General features: G+C 44.2%; 1 protein-coding gene across 1 annotated transcript in view; it reads right to left on the reverse strand.

Annotated features, from left to right (window-relative positions):
- Positions 1-24,648, reverse strand: part of ASB14 (ankyrin repeat and SOCS box containing 14) — a 453,165-nt gene that overhangs the window by 340,288 nt on the left and 88,229 nt on the right. The window lies entirely within an intron of this gene.

The following is a 24,648-nucleotide window of genomic DNA, read 5'->3' on the forward strand; positions in this document are numbered from 1 at the left end:
TTGGTGAAAAGTATCTGCAACAACATCTTCAGGCATCCTGCATCAGGGAGGAAGAATTCTGGTGGGGTCGCTTAATGAGCGGTGAACGAAATACCTGGACAATCGCGACCACTCAAACCTTAAAGTCCATTTTGTCTTTATGAATTTCCTTTGTTAAGAGTCTTCTACTTTGACTGTAAATGTTTCTTCATCTCAATCTTTCTACTGATTTCTTCAACTATGTTTTGTAAAAATCATTAATTTGATTAAATCAACGAAATAAATAAATAAATAGAGATAGCACTTTGTCAGTATTAGTGTGACTAAATTGGGAGATGGAGGCAGAGGATGATGGTAGAGTAGGCGGAGTGTAAAATGTAGGAGGAGGGAGTGTGAGGAAGGTCAGGAGAGAGTTTCTAATTTTGGTAATTCTTGCAGCAAATTATTCAGCTAGGTCATTAGTTCTGTGAGTGGAGTTGCTAGTCATAGACTTAGGAAGAGTGAGGAGTGAGTTTAGGGTGCCCTGGTGCCAGCGAGGATGGTTAGAGTGAGAGTCAATGAGGGTTAGATAGAATTCCCTTTTAGCCCTATCAAGAGTGGTCTTGAGAGAGTTCAGGGCAGAGAGGTAGAGTTGCCGGTCCTTCTGTGAGTGGGTACGCTTCCATTTGCGCAGCAGCCGATGCATGTGTGTACGGAGAGAGTGTTTGAATGATATGAGTCATGGTTGAGGATATTGAAACTTAGGGTTGAAAGTAAGCAGTGGGAGGTGAGAGGAGCTGAGTCATATAGTAGGGACTGGAAGCTGGAGAAGGCAGTTTTGGTACAAGAGGTTTTGGGTGTGACGGAAGAGAGTGAGAAATGTAGGTCAGAGAGAAAGGGGGGAATGGCAGAAGGTTTACATTTCCTTTTAGTAATAAGGGAAGTAAGTGGTGAGGAAAGGTCAGAGGGTGGAAAGGAGATGGTGGTGGAAACAATTGAGTGATCAGATATGGGTGGTGTAACAGTAGTATCAGTGGCTGAGAGAGAGGTGGAGATGAATAAGGAATCCAAAGAGTTACCCCCTCTGTGGGTAGATAGGTTATGGATAGAGTGGAGGGCGTAGTCACTAAGAAAAGACTGAAGTTCAGATTTCTGAGAAGTGGTTAAAGAGGGAAGGTTAAAGTCACCTACGAGAATGAGGTGATGTTAAGTGGAAAGGTAATCAAGGAGTTTCCAAAGATCATCAAGGAATGGTCCAGTGGGACCAGGAGGATGATAGATGGAGATGATGTGAACTGAGTGAGGGACATAAATAGTAGAGATGGTGAATTCAAAAGAGGTAGGAGAGAAAGGGCATTGGGGATCTGCGAGGCATTGAGGCGGGAAGAGAGTCTGTGTCTGATGCCTGCACCTTTGCCAGTCAGTCGAGGAGAGTGAACACAGGATAGTTTGGAGCTGTGTAGAGCTGCCAGAGTGGAAGTTTCAAATGCAGAAATCCAGGTTTCAGTGATAGCGAGAAGGTCTAGAGGAGGAGTGCTGGACTGAAAGTAGTCAGTGATAAAGGAAGTTTTGTTGCATACAGACTGAGCATTCCAGAGTGCAATGTTCAGTTGATGAGGTAAGGAAGAGAAGATAATTTGAGTCTCAGAGGAAGAGATGCGAGGTGGATAGTTGTTAGAGGAGGTATGGTTAGCTCATCGGTTTTGTTTGCTGGAAGGAAGTGGAAGAGAAATGGAGTAGTGAGAGATTTGAGTGGTGAGTTTTAATAATAATAATAATAGTTTAATTATGTGATACAGTTTAAGTATAAACTTTGCACATATTTCATATATATACATAAAAAGAGAGAAGAAAAGAAAGAAAGGAAAAACAATAAAGTTAGAAAAGAAACAAAGTTAAAATGTACTGCGATTTATAAGATACAGTAAAATAAAATAATATGTGATGACGATGGGAGGGGTCAGAGTAAATAGGGAAGGCAGTGACCTCATTTAAACTGATTGTTCTACACATAGAGTTTTCCAAGAAAATCAATTTAACTTAAAAGTGCATGTTCACTATAACGGAAAACAAAAAGGTCCATCAACAATTTCTATACAGTACATAATCCAAAAACATATTGTATTTCATTACTCAGAGTCAAAGTCATCACCATTGTCCAACCTCAAAGATTCAGTTTCATTTAAATCAGGTTCACAGGGCCTAACATCATGCATCAGTAGGGATCCAAAATGTTGTTAGTTACGAGTCATATTGTATTAAGGAGCCCATCCTTCTTGTCCCAGTAAACTATTGTAGCATTATGATGTTAAATATATTAAATGGCAATGCTCAAGGATTTTCACCATTCAACCATATGCTATACATAGCTATTTGTGTTTTTGTACAGGTCGAGTTTAGACTACGATACCAAAACCAGGGTTCTACTATGTGCTCTATGTTGTGGACCAGATTTCCGTAGCATAGTTCGTAGATTTTGGCTAAAAGTCGGCAAGCTGTGAGCAGGTGCATGGCAGTTTCGTTGGTAGAGATGTTTTTACACAAACGACAGTACCTCTCGAGTGGATCTAGATGGTTATCAATCCATTTGTTGGCTAGTGTTAGGCAGAAACCTGTGCAGTTCCCTTAGGGACCACTGCAAAAGGCTTAAGACTACAGGTGTTGGCAGTAAACCCAATTGGTAGCAGTCTGTACCACCCAGATTTACCTGGTAGCTGTGGCTGAGCAGCCAGACCTCTCTCAAGAAGAGTTAGACAGTATATAGAGTGTACAAGATAGGTACCAAAATACAGTAGCACAAGCAAACACTAACCAGAGCTTTGGTATCAAGTATATAATTATTTATTTAAAGACACACTTAGAAACACTCCAGCACTATAATTGTAAGCAAGTTCAAAACACAGTCACTATTAATATATATACATCCCTTATTCCTTATTAGACAAGTCTTAGTTAACACCACTTATTTTCAGACAGAGGTGAGCGCTTAACTAAAGATGGCACTCCAATAAGTTATTAAAAAAAAGGGAGGGAAAAGGCAGAAATTAGATAAGCACACAACACAATACTTTAGAAGCACCCAGCAAGGCAGGAAAGTCAAAGTCTACTTGTGAGCAAAAAGTTCAGAGGCCCGGCTCCCTCTTAGAGAGAGTAGAACACCAATGCGCCCAAGATCACACAGTTTAAAAGGCTTCAAAAGTCAGAGAGTTTAAAAAGGAATTAGTTCAGCTCAGAAAAGTTCAGTTAGCCAGTCTAGGGCCAACCCAAGTGGTAAATTGAGTATTTACGAGACACCCCACACAGACCGTTGCGAGGGAGGCCAGGCGGACACAGTACCTTGGAAGTGGAGAGAATCCTCCAGCGGGGGCAGTTGTTCCTGGCAGTGGGTGCTAGTCGCGGCGTCGTCCAGAGGAAGAGAAGATCTCGACGTGGAGGAAAACTGAAGGTCGTTGCACTGCCAGGGAAGAAACCAGCCGCGGAGTTCTCCGGTTTAAAGGTACTACCCTTTTATTCGCGGTAGTGGTAAAACGTGGTATCCCGGTTGCCGGGGTGCTTGGCACAGGCAAGGCGGCCACGAGATGGTCTGGGAAGGCGAAAAGGCGGGCAAACTGGTTATCCCCACCAGTCAAAGGAAGAAGACTCTTCGGGATGAAGATCTCCTCTGTCGTTGGAAGAAGTGGTGAGTCGGTTCAGCAGGGCTCCACCGGTGGTGTCGTCGTTGCACGTCGGCTCAGCTTCTCCCTCTTCGGATTCTTTGGTCCTGTGGCGACGTCTGAAGTCCCAGTCCCCAAAGCCCTGCTTTTATGCAGAAAACCCCCATTCATCAGTCCAAGCTGTCACTCAAACATGCTAAGTGGTGAGCCGGGCGGCTCACCACTGGGCCAATCACACAAGAGTGCGACTTGAGTTGCCGAGGCAATTCAGTCCAGGGTGACTAAACCCCCTTCCCACACATCCTGTAGACCCAGACAGAGTGGCACCACTTTTGGAGGCTTCTGTGTAGAAGCCAGCCAAAAAGTGGAACAAAGGGCTCGACTTGGGTTGGAATCACAGAGGCAAACACAAACGCCATTTTAAAACTGAGTCCTGGCGAAAAGACCCAACCGGGGAATAAATATTATATAAATAACCCAGCAGTATCTTTAACATTGCACCAAAAAGTGGTGCCTTTAAAATGAATGGGAAAATCCCATAGTAAATATTCTTAAGGAATATTTCGCGTGGTAACCACTACCACCAGCCAGAAACTCAACGAGGGGGGACTGCACAGTGCCTCCTCGAAAAACAGACCCAGGGGCAATCTAATTACCCCTACCAGTATTTCCACAATATGATGGTTTGTACTGGTTCTGTTCCCAATTTAAGACTAGTAAAGTCAATGGTGACTTTACATGCCCTGGGAGACAGTAGTCAGTCCCACGGTATGGAGTCTATGACACCCCTGTGTTACTGCACTGAGGGTGCTGTGTAACAAACTTACCAAAAACCACATGAAACCCTATGGAGTAAAAGACCCCATAGCCCATAAAACACATTACAACGACAAAGGATATCTCAAATCATGTCTAACAGTGGGAGAAAAAGAGTCTCACTCTTAGCAGGAGAAAAAAATGAACCACAAAAATCCAGCAAAGCTGCTGGGGGACTCACTAGGTTTGGGAAATTAGCCTTAACAGAGAATTCTCCCTAACAGCTAGTGCCCGAAGACAATCAAGACGCAACAGAAGGACAAAGCGTCTGAGCCTACTAGAAGGATTCAAGTTCATGTACTGCTGTGGTTTCAGATATTCATATAATCTGGATCGTAAAAATTGATATTTTGTGAGTTTACTCAGATGATCATAATTCTCCAGCCAGTCCCATAGATCTATCCGTTTAGACAGGCCTTTCTTTGATTTGTCGTAATCACCCCTCAATACGGGAATCCAACCGATCTCTTTATACAAGCTTTCCATTTGTATGTTTAGATGGTAATTGGTCGCCTCCCTGGAGATTTCTTGGCGCAAAGATCTTAATAGGCAATTCTGAGGTTGGTTAATCATCTTTAGATATAACTCAGCTCTTATTTTTGAGTACTGTTGCTTTTAAAGATGTTAGCCCCAGTTCCAGTCTAAGGATCGCCATGGAAATACATTGGGGGAGGCCCAGTATTCTCCTCCAAAATTTGCCTTCTATGACTTGAAGCCAAGTTAAATTGATGTTCAGCAGTGCCTCAAGACCATAGGTGACCATGGGGACCAATATCTGCAAATAGAGCTGACGCACACCCCACATGGTGTAACCACCATTTTTGATAGGAAATCGGTGTTTTAAAGCTGTTAATTGTGCAGCTCTGGTAGTTCGTGTTTGTATGCAGGTGGAATAATTTCCTGTGGTATCCACCTCCACACCCAGATATTTGTAGGTGGGTGTATATTTTATTTCAGTTCCCTGTATAACCAATTTAGGTCTAGAGAATGTTTTAGCAGTAAATACCATTAGTTGTGTTTTTTCGTTGTGAATTTATATAATAGGGATAGGAAAGGAGGAATTTCTAGCGTGATTGGAGAAAGCTTAGGGAGATATGAGTAGGACCAGCAGGAGTTGGTTGCGATTATGAGTTACTTCCATTATCGAGCTCTCAGACATAATCATGGCACTTTTTTATTGTGATGTAGCCAAAATGAAATTTCAACTTTTTACACATATTACAAAATATGTACATATCAATATAAAAAGAATGGATAAAAATGTACAAATCAAAATTATGCAAGTTAGAGATTTGACAAAACTGAATAAAAAGAAAAAGGAAAATAGGGAAAAAAAGAAAAAAAAGAAAACCAACATAAAATCATCATAAAACAAATGAAGGTATTAAGAACATATTAAACATTTCACACATCAATCTTAACATATTCCTACAGCTTAATCTACCAATTTTAAAACGTTCGGGACCTTTACAATCTCTGCCGTGAGAAAAACCTCATTTCCTGACACCATTCTTTCCCAAAATATTTCAGATTCCAAAATTCCACTTTATGAACAAATATTTTCAATCTGTCCCTCCTTAATTCCCTTGTCACCAGGCATATCAACAAAATATGTTTAGTAGAGTGCTTTGAATTTGTCTCACACACCTGACAGATATCATTTGGATATGCAACACTATCTCGAATATGCAAGATTTCCAAACTAGGCAGGATGTTTAATTTAAATCTAAGGAAATTTGCACTGACTTTAGGATCTGGGCATTTTTTTAAATAGATGGGTAAGTATGATCTTGGCTTATCATGGATTGAAAAATTCAAAGAGAGTTTGACTGCTCTCATCCTGTCAATTGTTCTAATCCAGTCCCATCTTTTCATATTTTCCTTGGATTTCAATGCATTGGAAACCAGAATTTCTTGGTTAGAGTCTGCTTTGACGAGGATGTCAAGACATCTAGATTTGAGAATTTGCAGAAATGTATTATCCCTCTTGGTCAATTGGATGGAAACGTCTTCATAAAAAGAGTCCATTTGTGGGTCCACAATTTGTCTATAGAGCGAGACCCAAGATTTCATCCAAGGTAGGAGAGAAAGCAGTCCCAGCTCAAAACGGGCCATAGGAACCACATTTGGAATGTTCAAAACTATTTTCCAAAGTTTGGCATCAATTCTTTCCCAATTCATTTCAAAGCTTTGAATGTTGCATTCTAAACCAAATAGGAGGGTCGGGAACACCTTCCCCACATAGTATTTTATAATGGGAAGGATAGAAAATGTACAGTATTTCATATAGATTGCGATCATGTATGAGCCTAACTTCACTATTTCGATATCTAAGATGTTATTTAATTCCAGTTTTGTAGGACAAGCACTGATCACAGAACCCAGGTACTTTAATTCCTTTACTAATGTCAGTTTTCCAGGTGAATGCTTTGGTCTTTACCTATGGATGCTTAAAAAACATTTTTCTGGATTTTCCCGGGTTTATTTTAAATCCATTTAATCTGGCATACTCACCCAAGGCATCCACCAACCTTTGAAGGCCGATTTGAGTGTAATCCATAATAACTTTATCGTCAGCCTGAGCTAACCAGGATACTCTTGTATCTCCGATCTTAGGACTCGCCAGGATCAGGGTTAGAAAGCATCGAAACAGACCAGACAGATCAAGATTAGATACGAAAGGGGCCACCAGGCAAATTCCTCTCTTTATCTGAATAACCTGTGATAGATCGCCAGATCTAGATAGTCTCACATGCAGGTTTGAATTATGGTGGAGTTCTATCAGGATGGCCAGGAGGTTATCTGGGAGCCCCCAACTCTTCAGTTTGCCCTAGTGGTGATCTCTGTTTATCGTATCAAAGGCCTGGGATAAGTCCACCCAGGCCCCAAACAGCGGTCTACCCCCCTTGACATTACTCCCGGTACTCAGACCATTAAGAACCACATTTTTATATTAAGTGCCGTGGACAGGTCTCTCCTAAATCCTGTTTAGAATTTGGAGAAAATATGTTTAGCTTTTGCCCATTCTTCCAGGTCTCTGAGGACCAAGCCCGCAAAATCTTTACCATCCGTATCCAATAAGGATATTGGGTGGTAGTTTGCAGCCACCAAACGATCACCACGCTTATAAATGGGAACAATCACTGAGCTCCTCCAAGAATCAGGGATTGTTACGGTTTTCATAATGCTTTCGAATGAGGCTTTTAATACCCTGGCCCACAATACAGGATTGGACTTTAAGATCTCATTTGAGAGTCCGTTGGGGCCGGCCGCCCATGATACTGAAGATTTAATTATTATGGTTCTGTCTTTGAGGGAGTACTTAAGTGACCAGTCGGTGGTAAGAGCAATCTTAGATTCTCTGATCTCGGATGGACTATAGATATTACTAAAGTGCTCGACCCATAGCTGTTCCTGTATGATCGTCTCCTGGCCCTGTATTGATTTCTTATTAATTGGGACCAGAAATTACCAAGATATTAGGGAAGACCGTCTTTAGCATATCTTCTCCATCATGCTGTAGTCTAAGGGATCTTTGGGATCTCATGCAATTCCTAAAGATATTATTAATAGAGCTGGCTTCAAGGGAGCATTCAGCTAGGCTTTTGTTTTATTTTTTTAGAGCATAAAGCTTTCTATTTCTTTGCCTCTTTTTTTCCAAGGTTTGGATGTCAAATCATGGCTCTTACAGCAGACTTAAGAGGCAACTCTGAGGGAATGGTCTGTGAGATATTATCCCGAGATAAGACCCCATTCGAGCAGTTGCACTTAATTGTGACAGGCACTCAACACTGTGGTTTCTCCTTCTTATTAGATCTAATCAAGCGATTGCCACAGGCCATATTAAATCCTTCCACAAAGTGCATTTTGGCACATAAGTCTTTTGAGGTAACTCGGACATCCAGTACTTCCTATTGCATCACATCGTGCCCTTTGCCCATGGAATTTCAAATCCTTGATAGAACCGGGAATAAAAAAGCATCAAGCAGTTGATCCCTTTGGACCATGTCTGTTACTAATCGTGACCCATTCCCAATCCCCATTTCCCAAGGACCTTGATCTGATTTACCTATTGAGTGTCTGGAGTCCTCCTGGTATTTAGGTAAATCTCGCCCAGTGTCACTGTGTGAAAGGACCTCTCTTTGGGCGGACTTGTTAAAGAGAATGGGAGAGGATTTCACCACTCCCTTCGGGGTCATCCGGTGCAATGTAACATCCTCCCTGGTATCCCATGAGGGGGAAAAGGATGCCCGAGAGAGGCGCTCTCACCTAGCAAGTTCATGCGAAATTACCGGGGCCAGTATTGAAACATCCGAGGTGAGAGCTCTATCCTGGAAATTAAGCAAGTCTTCAGGATCTACATGTTCAAGGGAGAAAGAGCCCCCTGATGTACTAGAGCCACGAGGTGAAGGACGATCAGGGTACACAGCCCTAACCCCTTTGCTCGGTGTGGCAGGTCAAATCAAATCAGATTGAAGCAGAGGGAAGCATTAGTAACCATAGCGGGAGCATTCTGGCAGCTTGGCGTTTTTCCTCTTACCCCCACCATGAACTGGCCCAATGTCGGAAACGGAGTGCGAGTTCTACTTGTGGAATCATTAGGCAGGTTAAAACCACTGCCACTGAAACTGGTACTGGCCTCGTGGGACATCAGATATGAATGGACTGAACCCACTTGCCACTTACCAGGGAGTTAGTGTCCTTGGGTTTCATTTGGCTGTGCATGCCGTACATAAGTGTGCACTAAACAGGGATTGTGATTACAGATTCAAAGCAATCAGAAGACGGCGGCATGAAAAAACTCAGTCACCGTCACTCATTCAACCAAGACGGTATTTTTTGTGTTTTAAGCGGTCTGTGATGTCAGTAAATGGGCTTGCAGCCACCTACACAACTGCACACTTGAGATGACTTTGGCTCATAGCCCTGCATATTATAAGAATTTGGATGGACTAAGGGCATGATTTACAAAGCGTTTTTGAATGGGGGTTTCTCATAGGAAAATCCTTTAGTAAATCAGGCCCAAAGAGTTTGTTTCTCTTGTGCAGGAAATTATATTGTCAGAGCACCCAAACAAATCCTGGTCACGGATACATGACTGTGGGGAAGTAAACTTGGATAATAGAAAGAATCTGATAGGTAAAGATGTCTGATGCATCACATCACCACTCTCTCTGTTAGGGCATCTTTATCAATGTTAAAGGATTCAATTCTAGACCACCCGTTATGAATATACCAAATAATAACATTAGTTAAAGAAATAGGCATACTGAATGGAACCAGAGCAATGGACAGGGAGCTACTGAATATGCCACTGAAAGCATTTCTGGTGTAGTTCCCCCACCCCAACTCTTTCAAGAAATAAGGACAGCTGGGAGGACCGTGCACAAAAAAGGCAGTAAAACAAGGCGCTAATTCCGAACCCTAAGATATATCTAATTTGAAAACTGAGTGCTAGGAACCAATGATAATTATTTTTTTATTTATTGTGTCACTTAGTTCAAATCAAACTTTACACACATTTAAACAATGTGTCACAATAGTTAACATACAGCTAAATCAAATGAATGTCATATAAGGATAAAAGCAGCTTAAACAATTTTAAAACATAAATTAATGATAAACATAAATGACAGTCTGTCATTAGGATTATTCAGCATATTACACCATGAATCATACCAAGATAAAAACGGGCGAGTGCTAAATTATCCTTTAAAACTCTCTGCGCAGAGATCTGATAAAGTTAGGCAATCAAGAAGTAGATGTTTCAAGGTTTCAACTCCCAACCTACAACAACAGCATATGCAATCGGCTTGAAGAACCCCAGAACGACTCCCTATAACATAATTAGTTAATGGGAGATTCAATTTAATCCGCAACCAGAACATTCAGATGAAAGGAGAAGCATGTTTAATCAAACAATGCTGTGGAGCGTTATAAGTTTTGATGTCCATTAGAAAATGTTCAGGATCTTCTCCCTGTTGATAATCCAGTCGGCCTCAAAGTCCACTTTCTTAACCTTGCTTGGGTTACGTTCCAACTCTTCAATGGGTTTATGAACCAACAACAGGAGGACAGAGTTCACCCAATTCTCAAAAACAACACAATTCCCCTGAATGAGCAAAAGGTTAAGTTCCTTAAACAATGTAAATGCAGGAGGGAACATTGCACAATGCAAAAGCAAAATTAGTTTCCAATCTACCTTTGAGCTTGGAGAGGGAATGCCCAAAATATGCCTTATCGCAGGAAGTGAGGTGCCACCCGGAAGCTTCAAAAGGTGTTTCCACAAAAACGCCCCTTCCTTATCCCAATCTAATTTAGCCTCCATAATTTCAGCCCCATAAATCAATTTGGGATAATCACCCGATTGTATAGTTTAAGAGCAGTTATCAAAGAAAAACGCCTGTATTTCTTGTCTAATATACCCAGTTGAGTTGCTGCTGTAATCGTATTCAATTTCAGTGCGTTAGACACCAGCAACTTAGATAATCTGGAGCTAATGATAACTTCCAGGTATTTAAACTCAGATGAAACCTGGAACCTTGCGCCCTGATTATGCCATATAAAATTTGCTCTCCCAGAAATACTTTTTCTACGGTTGAAGATCAGAATTTTTGATTTTGGGACACTGATCTCCATACCAGATTCATTGAAAAATGTGTGGGCTCTCGACAAAGACCTCTGTAGTCCTACAGGCGTATAATCTACTGAAACAAGGCCATCTGCATAAAGAAGATATTGTATGATGATATGACCCAATTCTCGGGTGATTAGCCCCTGATCCTTACAATGCAGCCCAAAATATACAAATTAAAAAGAAAATGGGAAAGAACACATCCTTGACTTAAGCCATGTGCAACAGAGATCCACCTTGAGTAGGAACCACAGTTGTCAAGTCTGATCTTAATCCTGAGATCTTGATGTAGAAATTCCAACATCAGTATAAGGTCCTCCGGACAGTCCCACAACCTAAGCTTTCCCCATAACCTATTAAGGTCAACGCAGTCGAAGGCTTTTGTAATATCGAGGAAGGCAAGATTGATAATATGTTTGGTCCGAAACGCCTGCTTTTTTAACAATTGAGGGCTGTATTTGTGCCCTTATGAAAACCGGACTGATTACGGTCCAGCATATTTGCCGAAATCGCCAACCTCTCCAATGCACACAGTAGGAATACAGACATTTTCTGGTATAAAGAGCCCAGGAGGGAAATGAGACGATAATTGCCTGGTCCTAGCCCCATTTTTGTATCCCCCTTTTGAATATTATGACAATAGTGGCTTCTCTCCATGTCTCCGGACACATGTTCAACCGTACCACGTTACGGTACAGCTGTAATAGCCTTGAAGCCCTTAATTGCAGTTCAAATTAAGGGTTAGTTTAGTTGTACCATCATGGCCAGGAGCATTTGAAGACTTAGCTGTCTTCATAGCCAACATGATACCTTCTAAATCAATGTCCAACACTATCCATGCCTGTAGTCCCCAAGGGGTAACAGATTGTATAGTCAGACCCTCCTCTTGGAGACATATAAAATGTACAACTCCGTAAAAAAACTCCTCCCACACCTGACCAGAGATAGAGTTGTGTAGCATTGAGTGCTGCCGCACCCCCCCTCCAAAAGATAACCATCTGACAGGATAGCAGGGCTTTGAGCATCACTTCAGCATCTGCTTGAAGCAGAAGTGCTCGATGTTCCCTTATCCAATTACTGTAAACAAGTTTACGTTTGGCAATGTTGCGTTGTACATCAATGCCAGTTCAAATAATTGCCCTAATGTTACCTCGCAACTCTCTATTCTTAAAACGAACCTCTATGTTGGCCTCATGTCTTGGGACTATGGAGCAACTACCGCTGGAAAGGTTAGAGGCTGGTATTACAGCAGTAAGTGTAGACTGGAAGTAATAAGGGAATGACCAAGGACACATGTCAACAAAAATATTCAGTGATAAGTCCTGTCCAACAAAGGCATTAAACCTGATGGCATATTTGGGAGCCCACCTAACTGCATAGTTCTGAGGGTTAATTGTTAGAGCATCGGACAACAAATCCCGGCTTGGTATACCAATCCACCCAAAGCTAAGCTTAAACCGGGCATGATCATTAGCTGTGTCTGGCTCAACACAAAAACTATCCATAAGGGAAAGGAGAGGGGAGGACACTAACACAAAATCAAAGGTAGATCTGGATCGACCACTCGCCCAAGTGTATCTGGGTGGAACGACCGCACCAAATTTGCCATTGAGGGGAACTAACTCAAAGACATCAAAACATTTGTGAATCAGTTGTCCTCGGAGTCTAGCAGGTTAGGAGAAACATCTATCCCAAACCATACCATCTAGCATCTTAACACTCTGAATTAAAATCGCCCAGTACAATAAAACACACATTTGGCAGAAGAGCATCCTCTTCAAAAACGTTGGTGACTGCTGCAAGAAAATCAGTTAAGACGGCTGTTTGCGGATTAAAATAAACATTTAAAACAATTCGTATTCGAGTTTCTTGCATCAGAGGATCAAACCACATTATTTTGCATCCCAAAATGCCAGAGCGAGAAACTTGAATGTCCACAATATTAGAATTAGCAAAACCATGCTAAGCACAAATTAGGCCTCCGTATGGGCGACTCTTTGTTCCCTTTCTTGTCGGCTCGTATACAACATCGAGCAAAGGAACATCTAACATGAGGCATTCCTGTATACATATATGCTTGGGAACTAAGTGTTGCATTTGTGCTCACATGGGTGAACCCACGTGTGTTCCATGATACAAGCCTTTCTGGAGAAGTTCAGCGAGAATGACTTTGTATTGGATTGTGCTGATGTAATGAGTTAATAATGTAGGACCAATCTTAGGTCACCTGGTGCTTTGTTGACAATCGGGCAACTTCATTACTCAATTGCCCAGCATCCACTTGAATGTTTATCTTTAAGGGTTCACGCAGGTTAGAACCAAATCTGTCCTCGACAGCTGGGGTAGGCTTGGCCAAAACCTCCGCAGGCCAATCATTTGAAAGCAAATAACCCATATTGCATAAACATTCACCTTCAGCCATAACCGAGGTTGTAGATGACTTTTGAATAAAACCCAATTTTCACCACGTCGACTCGACAAAAGTCTGTGAAGAAAATTCTTTCAATGTCTTTTGATGATAGGGATTGGAGGCTTGATATTTGGCTAAAGAGTGCAAAAATGTATTGTCTATTAAGAGGGTAAAGGTCATTGACCTTAAAGTTAGGGCTCAAACAAAGATAACTTAGAGGATCATCAGATGGGACTGGCTTGGAGGTGGACACTGACACTGCTGTTGATTCAGTGGTCTCACTATGTACAGGGAGTCGAAAAGTCAACCCCCCGCAGTGGACCTCTCAGAAAGGTCTGTCATGCGCTAGTAGCCGACCACCCAGCCCAGTTCCCAAGAACAAAGACTTCCTTCTTTCCTCCATAGTCAGAAAATTCAAAGGAGCCGAGTTCGAGACAGCAATTGGCTCCACATAAGGCACAAACAGACAAACTGTCGGGTCGAGATTGTTAGAAATTGCACAAGGTACTAAGAGGGACACCGGGACCACATGGCTAGGATCACTTGGCACCCTAGATGGTAAGGAAAATTCCCTGCCCCCCGCCTGGCAAGTCTCAATCACAGCTACATCCGAGGCATGGGAGTATGTGGATAAAGAAGAGATATTGAGTTCATCTCCCTTAACATCGACTTTCTTGGGTTTGAGGCAAGCAGTTATCAATGACTTATTTGCTGCTGCTGAGGCTGCAGTGGGTAGGCCCACGGATGTATTAGGAAGCCCACGTTTAAACGTCCCCTTCCCAGATGTACCACCCTCCTTCGAAAGGTCATGTTACTGGTCCTTTTGAGGGTCCTCATCCTCCGAAAAAGTTTCAGTCTGGGCTTTCAATGATCTCAAGAATTTTATTGAACCTTTATTGTTTCTGGAAAAGGCCTGTTTTGACTGAGTGGGTACCTGGGGTCGAGCTTGGCGATGCGCAGGCCCGGCATTATGGGCAAATAATGAGAACAGGAGTGCACAGAAATAATTTTTGTTAGACCTAGGATCACATGTTCTGGTGTGTATAGAGGAGTATATTTATTTAGAATACACCATCAGCTCGAGAGCATCTATGAGATCATTGGACCTCATTACAAGTCTGCCGGTAGCCGTGCCGGTAAAACTGGCAGGCTGGCGCCAGACTTGTGATGATTTACTGCTGCCTGACTTGCCAGAATAACCGGGGCATTACAGCCCCGGCGGTCCGGTAAGTCAGGCGGCGACATTCGTAACTCCCCATTCCCATTTCAGTCCCATAGGACTCAATGGGGAAGATGGAAGCACCGGCACGTCCCACCCGCCGGGTCTGACCTGGCGGGCGGAATGGCACCCGCCCGCAGAACTCGTAGATTTTCCCGGTCCGGAAACAACAGTGCAGGTAAGCTTACCGGCACCATTGTTTCCAGCTCGGCAAACTTGTAATGAGGCCCAATATCAGTCAACAAAACTTTTGCCCTTGACAGATGGTACTCCAACATGTGGACAACTAAGCACCCTGCCTCTAGTGAAAACAAATAATGGGAAGGTGGTTTCCAACTTACTTTATGGGGCAGACATCTGTGCACAGGGATTTTCTGAAAACTGCCCCCACTGGAAGGCATAAGGAGCATCCCAGCCAAGTTCTGAGGAACACCAAATTGGGTTCTACGTTGTTTCATCAAAGTGAATTAGTTTGCGGTAATTCACTTCAAAGCCTTTACTTCCATTTTATTTTAATAATGGGGTTCCCCATACCCGCTAGAAAACACACACCAAACCCTTATCTTCTCATCCCACCCATTTGCCCCTTGCCCCCTAATATACATATATAAATGACTTCCCTATGAAGTAAATGCATCAAATAAATTACTGCAAAGTAATTTACTTCGATGAAACAACTGTACACCCCAAATTGGTAACTCAAGTGGCCAGATGCCACCCGAGCCAATGGTTGCTGGGCCAGGGGGTGGTATGGGGAGGGTCCCCATGTCCCCTTACCTGTGCTCTGTTACAGTCACAGGCCCTCACTGCAGGTGAATCCCGGGAGTCTAGGCCCTCCCCAATGCATCTGTCAATTAGTGCAGGTTAATCATGGAAGCTCCTTATGAGACCCTGCAGGGAAGTAATTGAGAGATTCTGCCCTCTCTTTAGAAATGGGGTCTGCAACCTTTGGCTCTCCAGATTTTTTGGTCTAAAACTACCATCAGACCTAGTCAGCCTAGTCAATGGTGAGGAATCAATGTAGTCCTAGTCCAAGACATCTGGCTAGTCGCAGGTTGTGAGATCCCTGCTATAGACAAATCTTAAACTCCAGTGTAGAAATAGACCACTTGCCCTTTCTGGGAAAACATTTGCATTCACTATACCTTGCTAGCGGAGGTTGTAACATTGTTAAAACCTTATCTAGAACATCAGGGAAGTCATTCAGCCTCATTACAACTCACCCGGTATGGAAACAACGGTGGCGGTAAACCCGCCGCCATCGTTGTTTCCATACCAGGTGATCACGCTCCTGCAGGCGGAGGTGTCAATCCCGCCAAGTTTGACCTGGCGGGTTTAACACGGCCAGCCTGCAGGCGGACGAGGAAACACCGGCACCATCACGAGATGGTGCCGGTGTTTACATGATCCCCATTCCCATTGAGTCATCTGGGCCTCAATGGGAATGGGGATTTACACCATCCGCTTCCGGAATTCCCGGGTCACCGAGGTTGTAATGCCCCGGTAATTCCGGGAATCACGGTTGCGGTATGGTAATACGAGTCTGGCAGTAGCCAGGCGGTTTTACCGCCTCAGTTACCGCCAGACTCGTAATGAGGCCCGTTAAAAAGTTTACAGGAGACATTCAATGAGTCAGAGAGTCATAAGGATCACATTTGGCAAGCCTGCTGCTTTCCAACTGGGGACTGTATCAGAGGGAGAACAAAGTTACAGGAGCATTGCTTCTCGAGTACACAATTATAATTTCCCCAAGAACACAGAATATTTAGTAAACTGCAGAGTTGAAAAAGCCTACTGAGTGTGTGCACACACTGGGAGAGCAGGTGCTCACAGCACAAGTAACACAGAGAAGGATAACAGATGGATGGCTGACTTCCAAGTTCATGGACAGAACAAGTGGAGACCTGGTCCCAACCCCTAAACCCAAAACAGCCCCAGGTGCACCTAGGGACAGCAACCAATCCCAGCACTCAACCAATAACCTTCCACAGGGACTGACAGTCTCTAAAATACACAGCTCAGGAGTTGTAGGGAGCCCACTATAAAAGCACCCAGCTGCAGTCAGGCAGTGGGGGTTTCTGGAGGGTCACGTTTTGAGAATGCTTGAGACAGTAGAGTGATGGAAGGAGCAGGAGCGGGAGAGATGGACGAGAGTGGAGAAGTGGCAGCAGTGGAGAGCAGAAGGAGGTTATGAGAGCCTGTTAGGCAGAAATATATGCAGTACCTTTGGGAACACCACACACAATTAAGACTACAAGCGACAGTACAATTTCACCTTTGGTACAAGCCTGTACTACACAGTTATAGTGGTAGCAGTAGCGGAGCAGCCAGACTTATCTTAGGAGCAAGTGAGCAGTATCAAATAGTTACACAAAGGACAGCAATTACTATGATTCAGGCAAACACTGACTCAAGGTTTTCAAGTAAAAGAATATATATTTATTTACTCTTCAGTTGTATAACATTTCACTATCATAAAGCAGTTTAAAAATCACACTCTTAATACACCACACCACTTCCCTTAAATTCCAGACAAGTTAAGCTCACAAAATGAAGTGGGAGAAAAATGGCACTCCAGCAATTTAAAAGGGAGGGAAAAACAAAGTTATTAGAAATGAGGTCAAACCAACAGGTAAGTACTCAGGGCAATTGAACAAGAGGAACTACAGAAATAGAATCAGGTAGAAAAGGCTTAGGGCCAAAGTCAATGGGTCAAAAGTCTTTTGCTCAAGATCACACAGTTCAGGTTAGCTCGCGGTAAAGTTTGTGGCACGGGTTCCAGACGAGGTTGGTTGATAGAAAAGTTAGTTCAAAGAGAAAAAAAGGACAAGCACTCAGATTGGAGAAAGATTTCAAACACTATCACCACGGTACAACGAAACAGACAACCGGATTTGCACAGTACCTTAAAACAGAGAGGGAGCTGTAGCTGAGGCAGACGATCCTGGTAGTTCCTACAGGCTCACGGTTCCTGAAGCGACTGTCAGACTGACAAGAAGTAGGAAGACTGGAGGGTCCTGCACTACCCAGGGAAGAAACCAGCAGCAGAGCAAAGCAACAAATAAAAAATGCGCTCCTTAAAACGCAAGCAGGGTCCGACCTTCCTGGCTATCCGGCCGACTGTAGCTCTGTACAGCGAATTCGACCAGAGGAGGCGTCCTGGCTTGTAGTTTGGGCAAACTGGTTGGTCCCACCAGCTCAAGGGAAGAAGTTTCCTGGAGGATCTTCTCTGTCATCGGATTCTGAAGATTCCGACCTGCAGCAAAGCTACACCATTCATTGTAGTCGGTTCAGTCATTGTAGGGGTCCTCTTCTGCCAGTTCCTCGTTGGTTCTTTAGTTCCAGTAGCGACTCTGCCTTTCCAGTCCCAGAGACCTGCTTTTTATGCAGCTTCCCCCATTCATACAGCCTGGCTGTCAATCACACAGCAAGGTGGCTGTCCTGGCAAGGACAGTCCCCTCAGCCAATCAAACAGGAGTGCAACTTGGGTTACCAAGGGAACCCATAGCAGAGGTCTGAAGATCACTCCCTCACATCCTGCCTACTTAGACTTTTAGGCGCCTTAAGGAGGGCTTCTGTGCAGAAGCCCACGAAAAGACAGCGAACAAAGGAGTAATCCCCGGTTTGGCACACAGAGAAAAAAATGAGAAAGACTTTAACAAAAGGAAATGGCGAATAAACCCAGCCAGAGCCAAAATAAAATGTATTTGGTCAAGCGAGTTTATGTTCGAGGTTAATATAATAGCATAAAACAATACCACATTTATATAAGATAATCGCAGTAGAAAAGTTAGGGTAGATACCACTTCCACCAGCCAAGTCTTAATGTAAAGGGAGCAAAACAATGCTCCAAGAGGCACAGACAAAAAGGGATACGAGTTAACCCTTTCCAATTCTCCATGTAAGATGGGGTGTACTGGGTCTGTGGTTTAAAGTGACTAAGGTAAAGTTAATGGCAACTTTACCCTTTTCTGGGGGACAGTATCAGCCCCAGAAAATGGAGTCGGTGGGAAGTCTCAAAGACAACCCTGTGTCACTGCAGTGAAGGTGCTGTGTAACATACATGAAAAATATGAGGCCATGGAGGAGGTGAGGCTCCAGTGCTCAAGATCACACAAAAAGTGAAAACACACACAGCAAAACACATGTAAGTGTGGGGAAAAAAGGCTCACACTCTTCCCAGGTGAAAAAAATAAATCCTAGAAATCCAGCAAAGCTGCTGAGGGACTCATTAGGTAATGGAAATCAGCCATTTATGAGAATTCTCCCTAACAGAGCCTAGTGGGTTAAGGAGGAGGTATAAAATCTGGTATTGAGAGTGGACAAAAGGAGGTGGTGGGAGTTTAGGAGGTAAAGGGGAGGTGGTAACATCAGTGAGTGAGAGTGGACAGTAGGAGATGGTGCAAGTTAGGAAGTGAAAAATGGAGGTGGTACTAGAAGTGGGGGAAAGTTATCAGAAGGCAGTGGTAGGAAGGAAGAAGGTGAAAGGGGGAGTTGGTGACATCAAATGACAGGCCCAGGAGGAGGGGATTACATTGAGACAAAGAAATGGAGAAGAGGTAGTAGTAGTAGCATAATCTTTATTTCGGCAGCATAGCCATAAAAGCAGGAATATCAAAAAATCAGATATAACAACATTTAAAATACAGGATTAATCCATAAAACACTGTTAAAAACAAAAGGGTAGTTTAAATGGCATGAAATTTACATTTACCGAATGCATTTAATTCTCAGGCGCCAGTCATTTTTCAAAAAGGCCAAATGGGTTTGGAGTTCAACATGGTTTTGATTGCATAGGAAAAATTCCAACGACTCTTTCATGCCCCTTAATTTATCCTTTTTATAAGTAGGGACAAGCAACTTATAACGTATGCTCCTATATCGGGGGCACATAAACAAGAAATGCCCAAGATCTTTGTCTCCACGCCCACAAATTTTACACAAGGGTAGGTTGCCTTTGCGCCAGTAGCTTACAACCGCTGCCAATGGAATTATCCTCAATTGTGCTTTTAAAAACAAGGTACGTGCTTCCTTATCAGTGCAGGATAAATATTTATCTCGACCGAACAAGTGTTTCCGCCTGATGTATTCCACTTGTGCACCTGCCAAGCCGATCTCTGAAAGTTTAATCTTATAGTGCCAGTCGCTATATCTCTGCTTGATGCAGTGTTTCGCTACCATATGCTCCTGGGATTCAAGTGTGATCATGGAGGGGAGGCCCAGTTTTCTGGTGAGGTTAGAAACATAACTAACCCCTGGGAGAGCTCTAGCGCCTTCTCGCGCAAGTACATCAAAGAGGGCTTCCTTATAGGTTCCAAGGGTGGGTGAGGTGCACAATTTGTAATAGTACATTAAGGGTCGAAGCTTAGTGTCGAAAGCAAGGCCATCCTCCCCAGCTCTAATCTTAAAGGAAGAGATGGTGCGCTCCTTGGGAGTGCAAGGATTTCTTTCAACATTACCATTTCCCTCTCCTCCATCCTACCAAGATGAGAGTGTCCCCAGATTTCAGCACCATACACAGCAGACAAGTTTGCCTCCAAGGCATGAGAGACTGTATTACCCACGCAATAATTCAAGTTTGCCCCCAAGATGCCGGTTTTCCTCCCTCCAAACATAGGGGCATCCATTTCACATTGGGAAATCTCCTCGGCAATTTGGTTTATATATAAACTAAAGACCGTGGCAGTGATAACGCACCCAAGCTGAACGCCCCTAGAAACCGGGAAGGGTTTGGATAGGCCTTTGCCCGGTGGGATGCGTACACAATCGTAAATTCCTTCATGCAGGCTACATATGGCTACCAGCAGATTAACAGGGAACCCCATTTGAGACAGGTGCAGCCATAACTTAGTTCTAGGGATTGAGTCAAAGGTTGCACACAGATCAATAAATACCAGATTGAAATTTTGGTTCCTAAGTCTCACATATTTATCCCTAAGTAGAGATAGCTTAAATACTTGGTCTACCAGGCCAATGCCAGAGTTAAAATCTTCCTGCAAATCTGAGAGAACGTTACTTTCGTAGATCAAAGCCTCCAGTTTTCTTAATAACATTTTCCTGTAGATCTTAGAAGCTACATCAATTAAAGATATAGGGGGGGTTGGTGACAGCAGAGAGGAGGGGGTGGCGAGAATGAAGTGTGTGATGGAGGTGGTAACATCAAATGACAGGCCCAGGAGTAGGGGATTACATCTAGACCCAGAAATGGGGAAGAGGTAATGAAATCCAGGGGCCAGGAGAAGGTGTACAAATCAGATGTCATGAGTGACACTGTAGAGGTAACATTATGGGGACAAATTGCAATATAAGGAGGAAGATGAAGTAGAGTAGTAGAGTAGGTGCCAGTGGAAGTGGTACAGAGATCAGGAGTGCAGCATCAGAGAGAGGAAGAGATACCCCAGAGAAGACAACACCCCAGGAGGTGGAAAGAAAGAGAAGATGAATAGGAAGCAAAGGCGAGATAGAGAAATACCAGTGCATTGATAGTGAGAGCAGGGTGGTTCCGTTGAGCCAGGTCAGCCCAAGGCAGGACTTGACGGTAGGAGGAGGAACGAGAAGCGAACAGGGAGATTACAGTCAGATCAGAGATGCGAAGGGAGCGGAATCAAGAGAATAGTTACGCAGGCCCAGAAATCCTTCGCTGGTATTCACTGGCAGTTAGGACTACAAACCCTGTCTGCTTAAGGAACTTGGTGCTAGGATCAATGGTGGGGTATGGGACCCCGAACCCTCTGTAACCAGCTTAGAGGGTGGGGCGTGAAGTGGCCGCCTGTGAACTTTATGTAGTGTAACAATTGCTGCAGAGGCCCAAAGGCCTAATTGCTTGCATCCAGCAGGGGAACGAGATTTGAGAGAAGATAATTTGTAAGATTATTACGTTGACCCACACTTGTATACAATCCCAGAATAAAGCTATAGAACTACAGCACTTTGTCTTGGCGTCCTGTTTGATCCCAGGTGCACAACTTGACAAAGGGACATTTTGGAAAAATTATCTTGGATTAAGAAAGGGCATCTCAACTGAATTTATCTAAGTGGAGGTGGGATTGTGCTCCGTAAATTCAGTGGCACTGCAAGCCTATTTATGCTATGCATAAAAATTGCTGATCAATCAACATTATTGGATGTATCGAATCAAGAAAAGAGTCACTTTATGGAGTATTTTCCCAGCCAAACTATTTTCCAAATAAAATTAGGATAAAGTCTATCATGATCTCACAGGATATCAAAAATTAGCTTAAATATTTGGCTATGAAATCATTGTCTGGCATTTTTTAAGAGTTCATGGAGTTCAACAATACCATTGACTTACACAATTATAGCAGCTGATATTTACGTTTCTGATTTTTCTAGATGTTGCTTGCTTGGCACAAAGGACCTATTAGGCTTGCAGAGAAAATATCACATGAAGGTAGGCGCTGTTGAGGGGCCTTACAATGAAATCTTTCTGTTAGGGTTCCTCAGAGCTTATTACATCACAGGCATGAAATCTTGTTGAACTTATTGAAATTTAGGAGGGGTGGGTGAATCGGCACTGAAGCTGATGTGAGTCAGATCAAATCCTACGGTCTTCCCGGTTGCTAGTGCTGGGATTGGGGTCTTCTGCCATAGCAACATCTGTTGGTGCGCGCAAGTGTTTGAAGTAGAGGCTTATTGTGAGCCAGTGCTCTGCCAGTTTGCCTCTTTCAACTGAGGTTCGGTGATCTGTGTCACAGACGGTGGGGTCACCCATTAGGCCTCATTACGAGGTATGCCGGTAAGGGGAAAATGATGCCGGTATGTAAATACCAGCATCATTTAACGTTCCGTTGCATTCTGACCCACAAACCCGGTATTAATGGCACCGTTATTTACGGTGCCGCAAATAGCGGCATAGGCGCGTACATGCGCCTCTTCAGGCAGGAAATACCGGCATGCCGGTAATAGGTGCCAAATACAACCAAGGCAATCATGCAAATACCGGCATCGCGAATCCAGTAATAACAGGCTGCATGATGCCGGCAAAACAGGCATCGCGGACCACCCGCAAACAGCAACCAAGATACAAGGCAGCTGCCACAGGTGCACACAATCCCCACAGGTAGAGTCAAAGGAGGCTGTGCCAGTATGAACTGAGCACACCCACACACCACAACCCCCCCCCCACAGGTATAGGCAATGTAGAGTGGCCCATTACAAAAGGAGCACACCTACACACCACACCCCTTCCTACACCAAAAAGCTACCACTAGCATTTGCAATCATGGCACAGGAGGACATGCCTATACTGCTACAACTACAGCAACAACAGCAACAACTACAGCAGCAAGAACAGGCAGCACAGAGGAGACGCAGGAGGAGAAGGAGGGTGAGACAGGCCCAGCAATTACCACCAGCGCAGGCAGCAGTGCCTCATAGGCAGCCACCAATCCCTCGCACCAGACCCAGCCCATTCAACCTAACCCCTGAGCAGATCCACACCCTGTACCGGTTGGACCGTGACACCATCACCACCATAGTGGACATGACACAGAACGACATTGCCAGCCACATACAAATACGCACTGCCATCCCCCCACTACTAAATGTGGTGTCTGTGCTACACTTCGTGGCCACAGGCACCTACCAACACACAGTGGGCCAGCTGCATGGCATTTCACAACCACTATTCTCACGCATGCTGAACCAAGTGCTGGATGCCCTCCTGAAGCACGCAAGCACCCACATATCCCTACCACGGACTGCCCAGGAGATAGCTGAAACCAAATTAGGCTTCCATGCACTGGCAGGCATGCCCAATTGTGTTGGTGCCATCGACTGCACCCATGTGGAATTGGTAGTCCCCATGCCATAGAGGCGGTGTACCGCAATCGCAAGCAATACCACTCCATCAATGTGCAAATGGTATGTGACTCCAGCAAGATCATCACCCATTGCTGCGCCCGATTTCCTGGATCCACACATGATGCCATGGTTCTGCGCAACTCCACGCTACCCCGTCACATGGAGCGACATGCCGGACCACGTGCCTCGCTGCTTGGTGAGTTGCACAACCGTCCCATGGCAGTGCTTTGGGGTACTGATGTGTGGGGATGCATAAGGGGGGGGAATACTGCACCTGGGTGGGAATAGCCAGAATGCATGCAGAGCCAAAGACTCCTGACCTGAACCAGTCAAACGGTACATGACACTTCACTGGGCCACATATCAAAAATAATGCATATCGATGAGAACAAGTAAGAGGCACAACCAGGCCACCATGGTGATGGCGAGCAATGCATGAATGAACAGGATGGCAAGTGTGGCAATGAGGGCAGTGTGACCATGCATAGTAAATAATGAACAGCATGAATTGGAGTCAAAACATTGTTGCACTACCACAGCATATCTGCCTCAGCATGCATGATTACACCCTGCATCATCTATTGAACGCCATCCAGACTACCACACCTCATGACAGTATAGATTGCACCTATATAACATTTTGTCATGCTCACAGGGACATGTGCATGGCCACACCAAATAGCTGCCACCATGACTGTGCTCACTGAATGTGGCAGTTCAGAGTGGAACACACCTATTTGAATCTGCTTGCAGGTGATGGAGGATATCCCTTCAGGCCGTGGCTACTCACCCCTGTGCGTAACCCGCAGAACAGCCATGAGGAGGAGTACAATCGTGTGCACACCCGTACCCGTGTTGTGATTGAGCAGACCTTTGGCCTGTTGAAGGGGCGGTTCTGCTGCCTCAGCAGGTCTGGTTGGGCACTCCTATATAGGCCTGAGAAGGTGGCAAAGAACACCATGGCCTGTGTCATGTTGCACAACATGTGCGTCCGGGGAAATGTACCACTGCCATCTGACATTGACATGCATGGGCCGGGGGAGGATGATGAGGATGGAGACGGAGGTGAAGTAGCCCCCCTGCCAGCACGGGATGGCCATGCTGTACGCTAAGCACTAATTCACGAATACTTCTG

Source organism: Ambystoma mexicanum, chromosome 2p (genome assembly GCF_040938575.1).
Source record: "Ambystoma mexicanum isolate Mex_15411 chromosome 2p, UKY_AmexF1_1, whole genome shotgun sequence".
NCBI lineage: Eukaryota > Metazoa > Chordata > Amphibia > Caudata > Ambystomatidae > Ambystoma > Ambystoma mexicanum.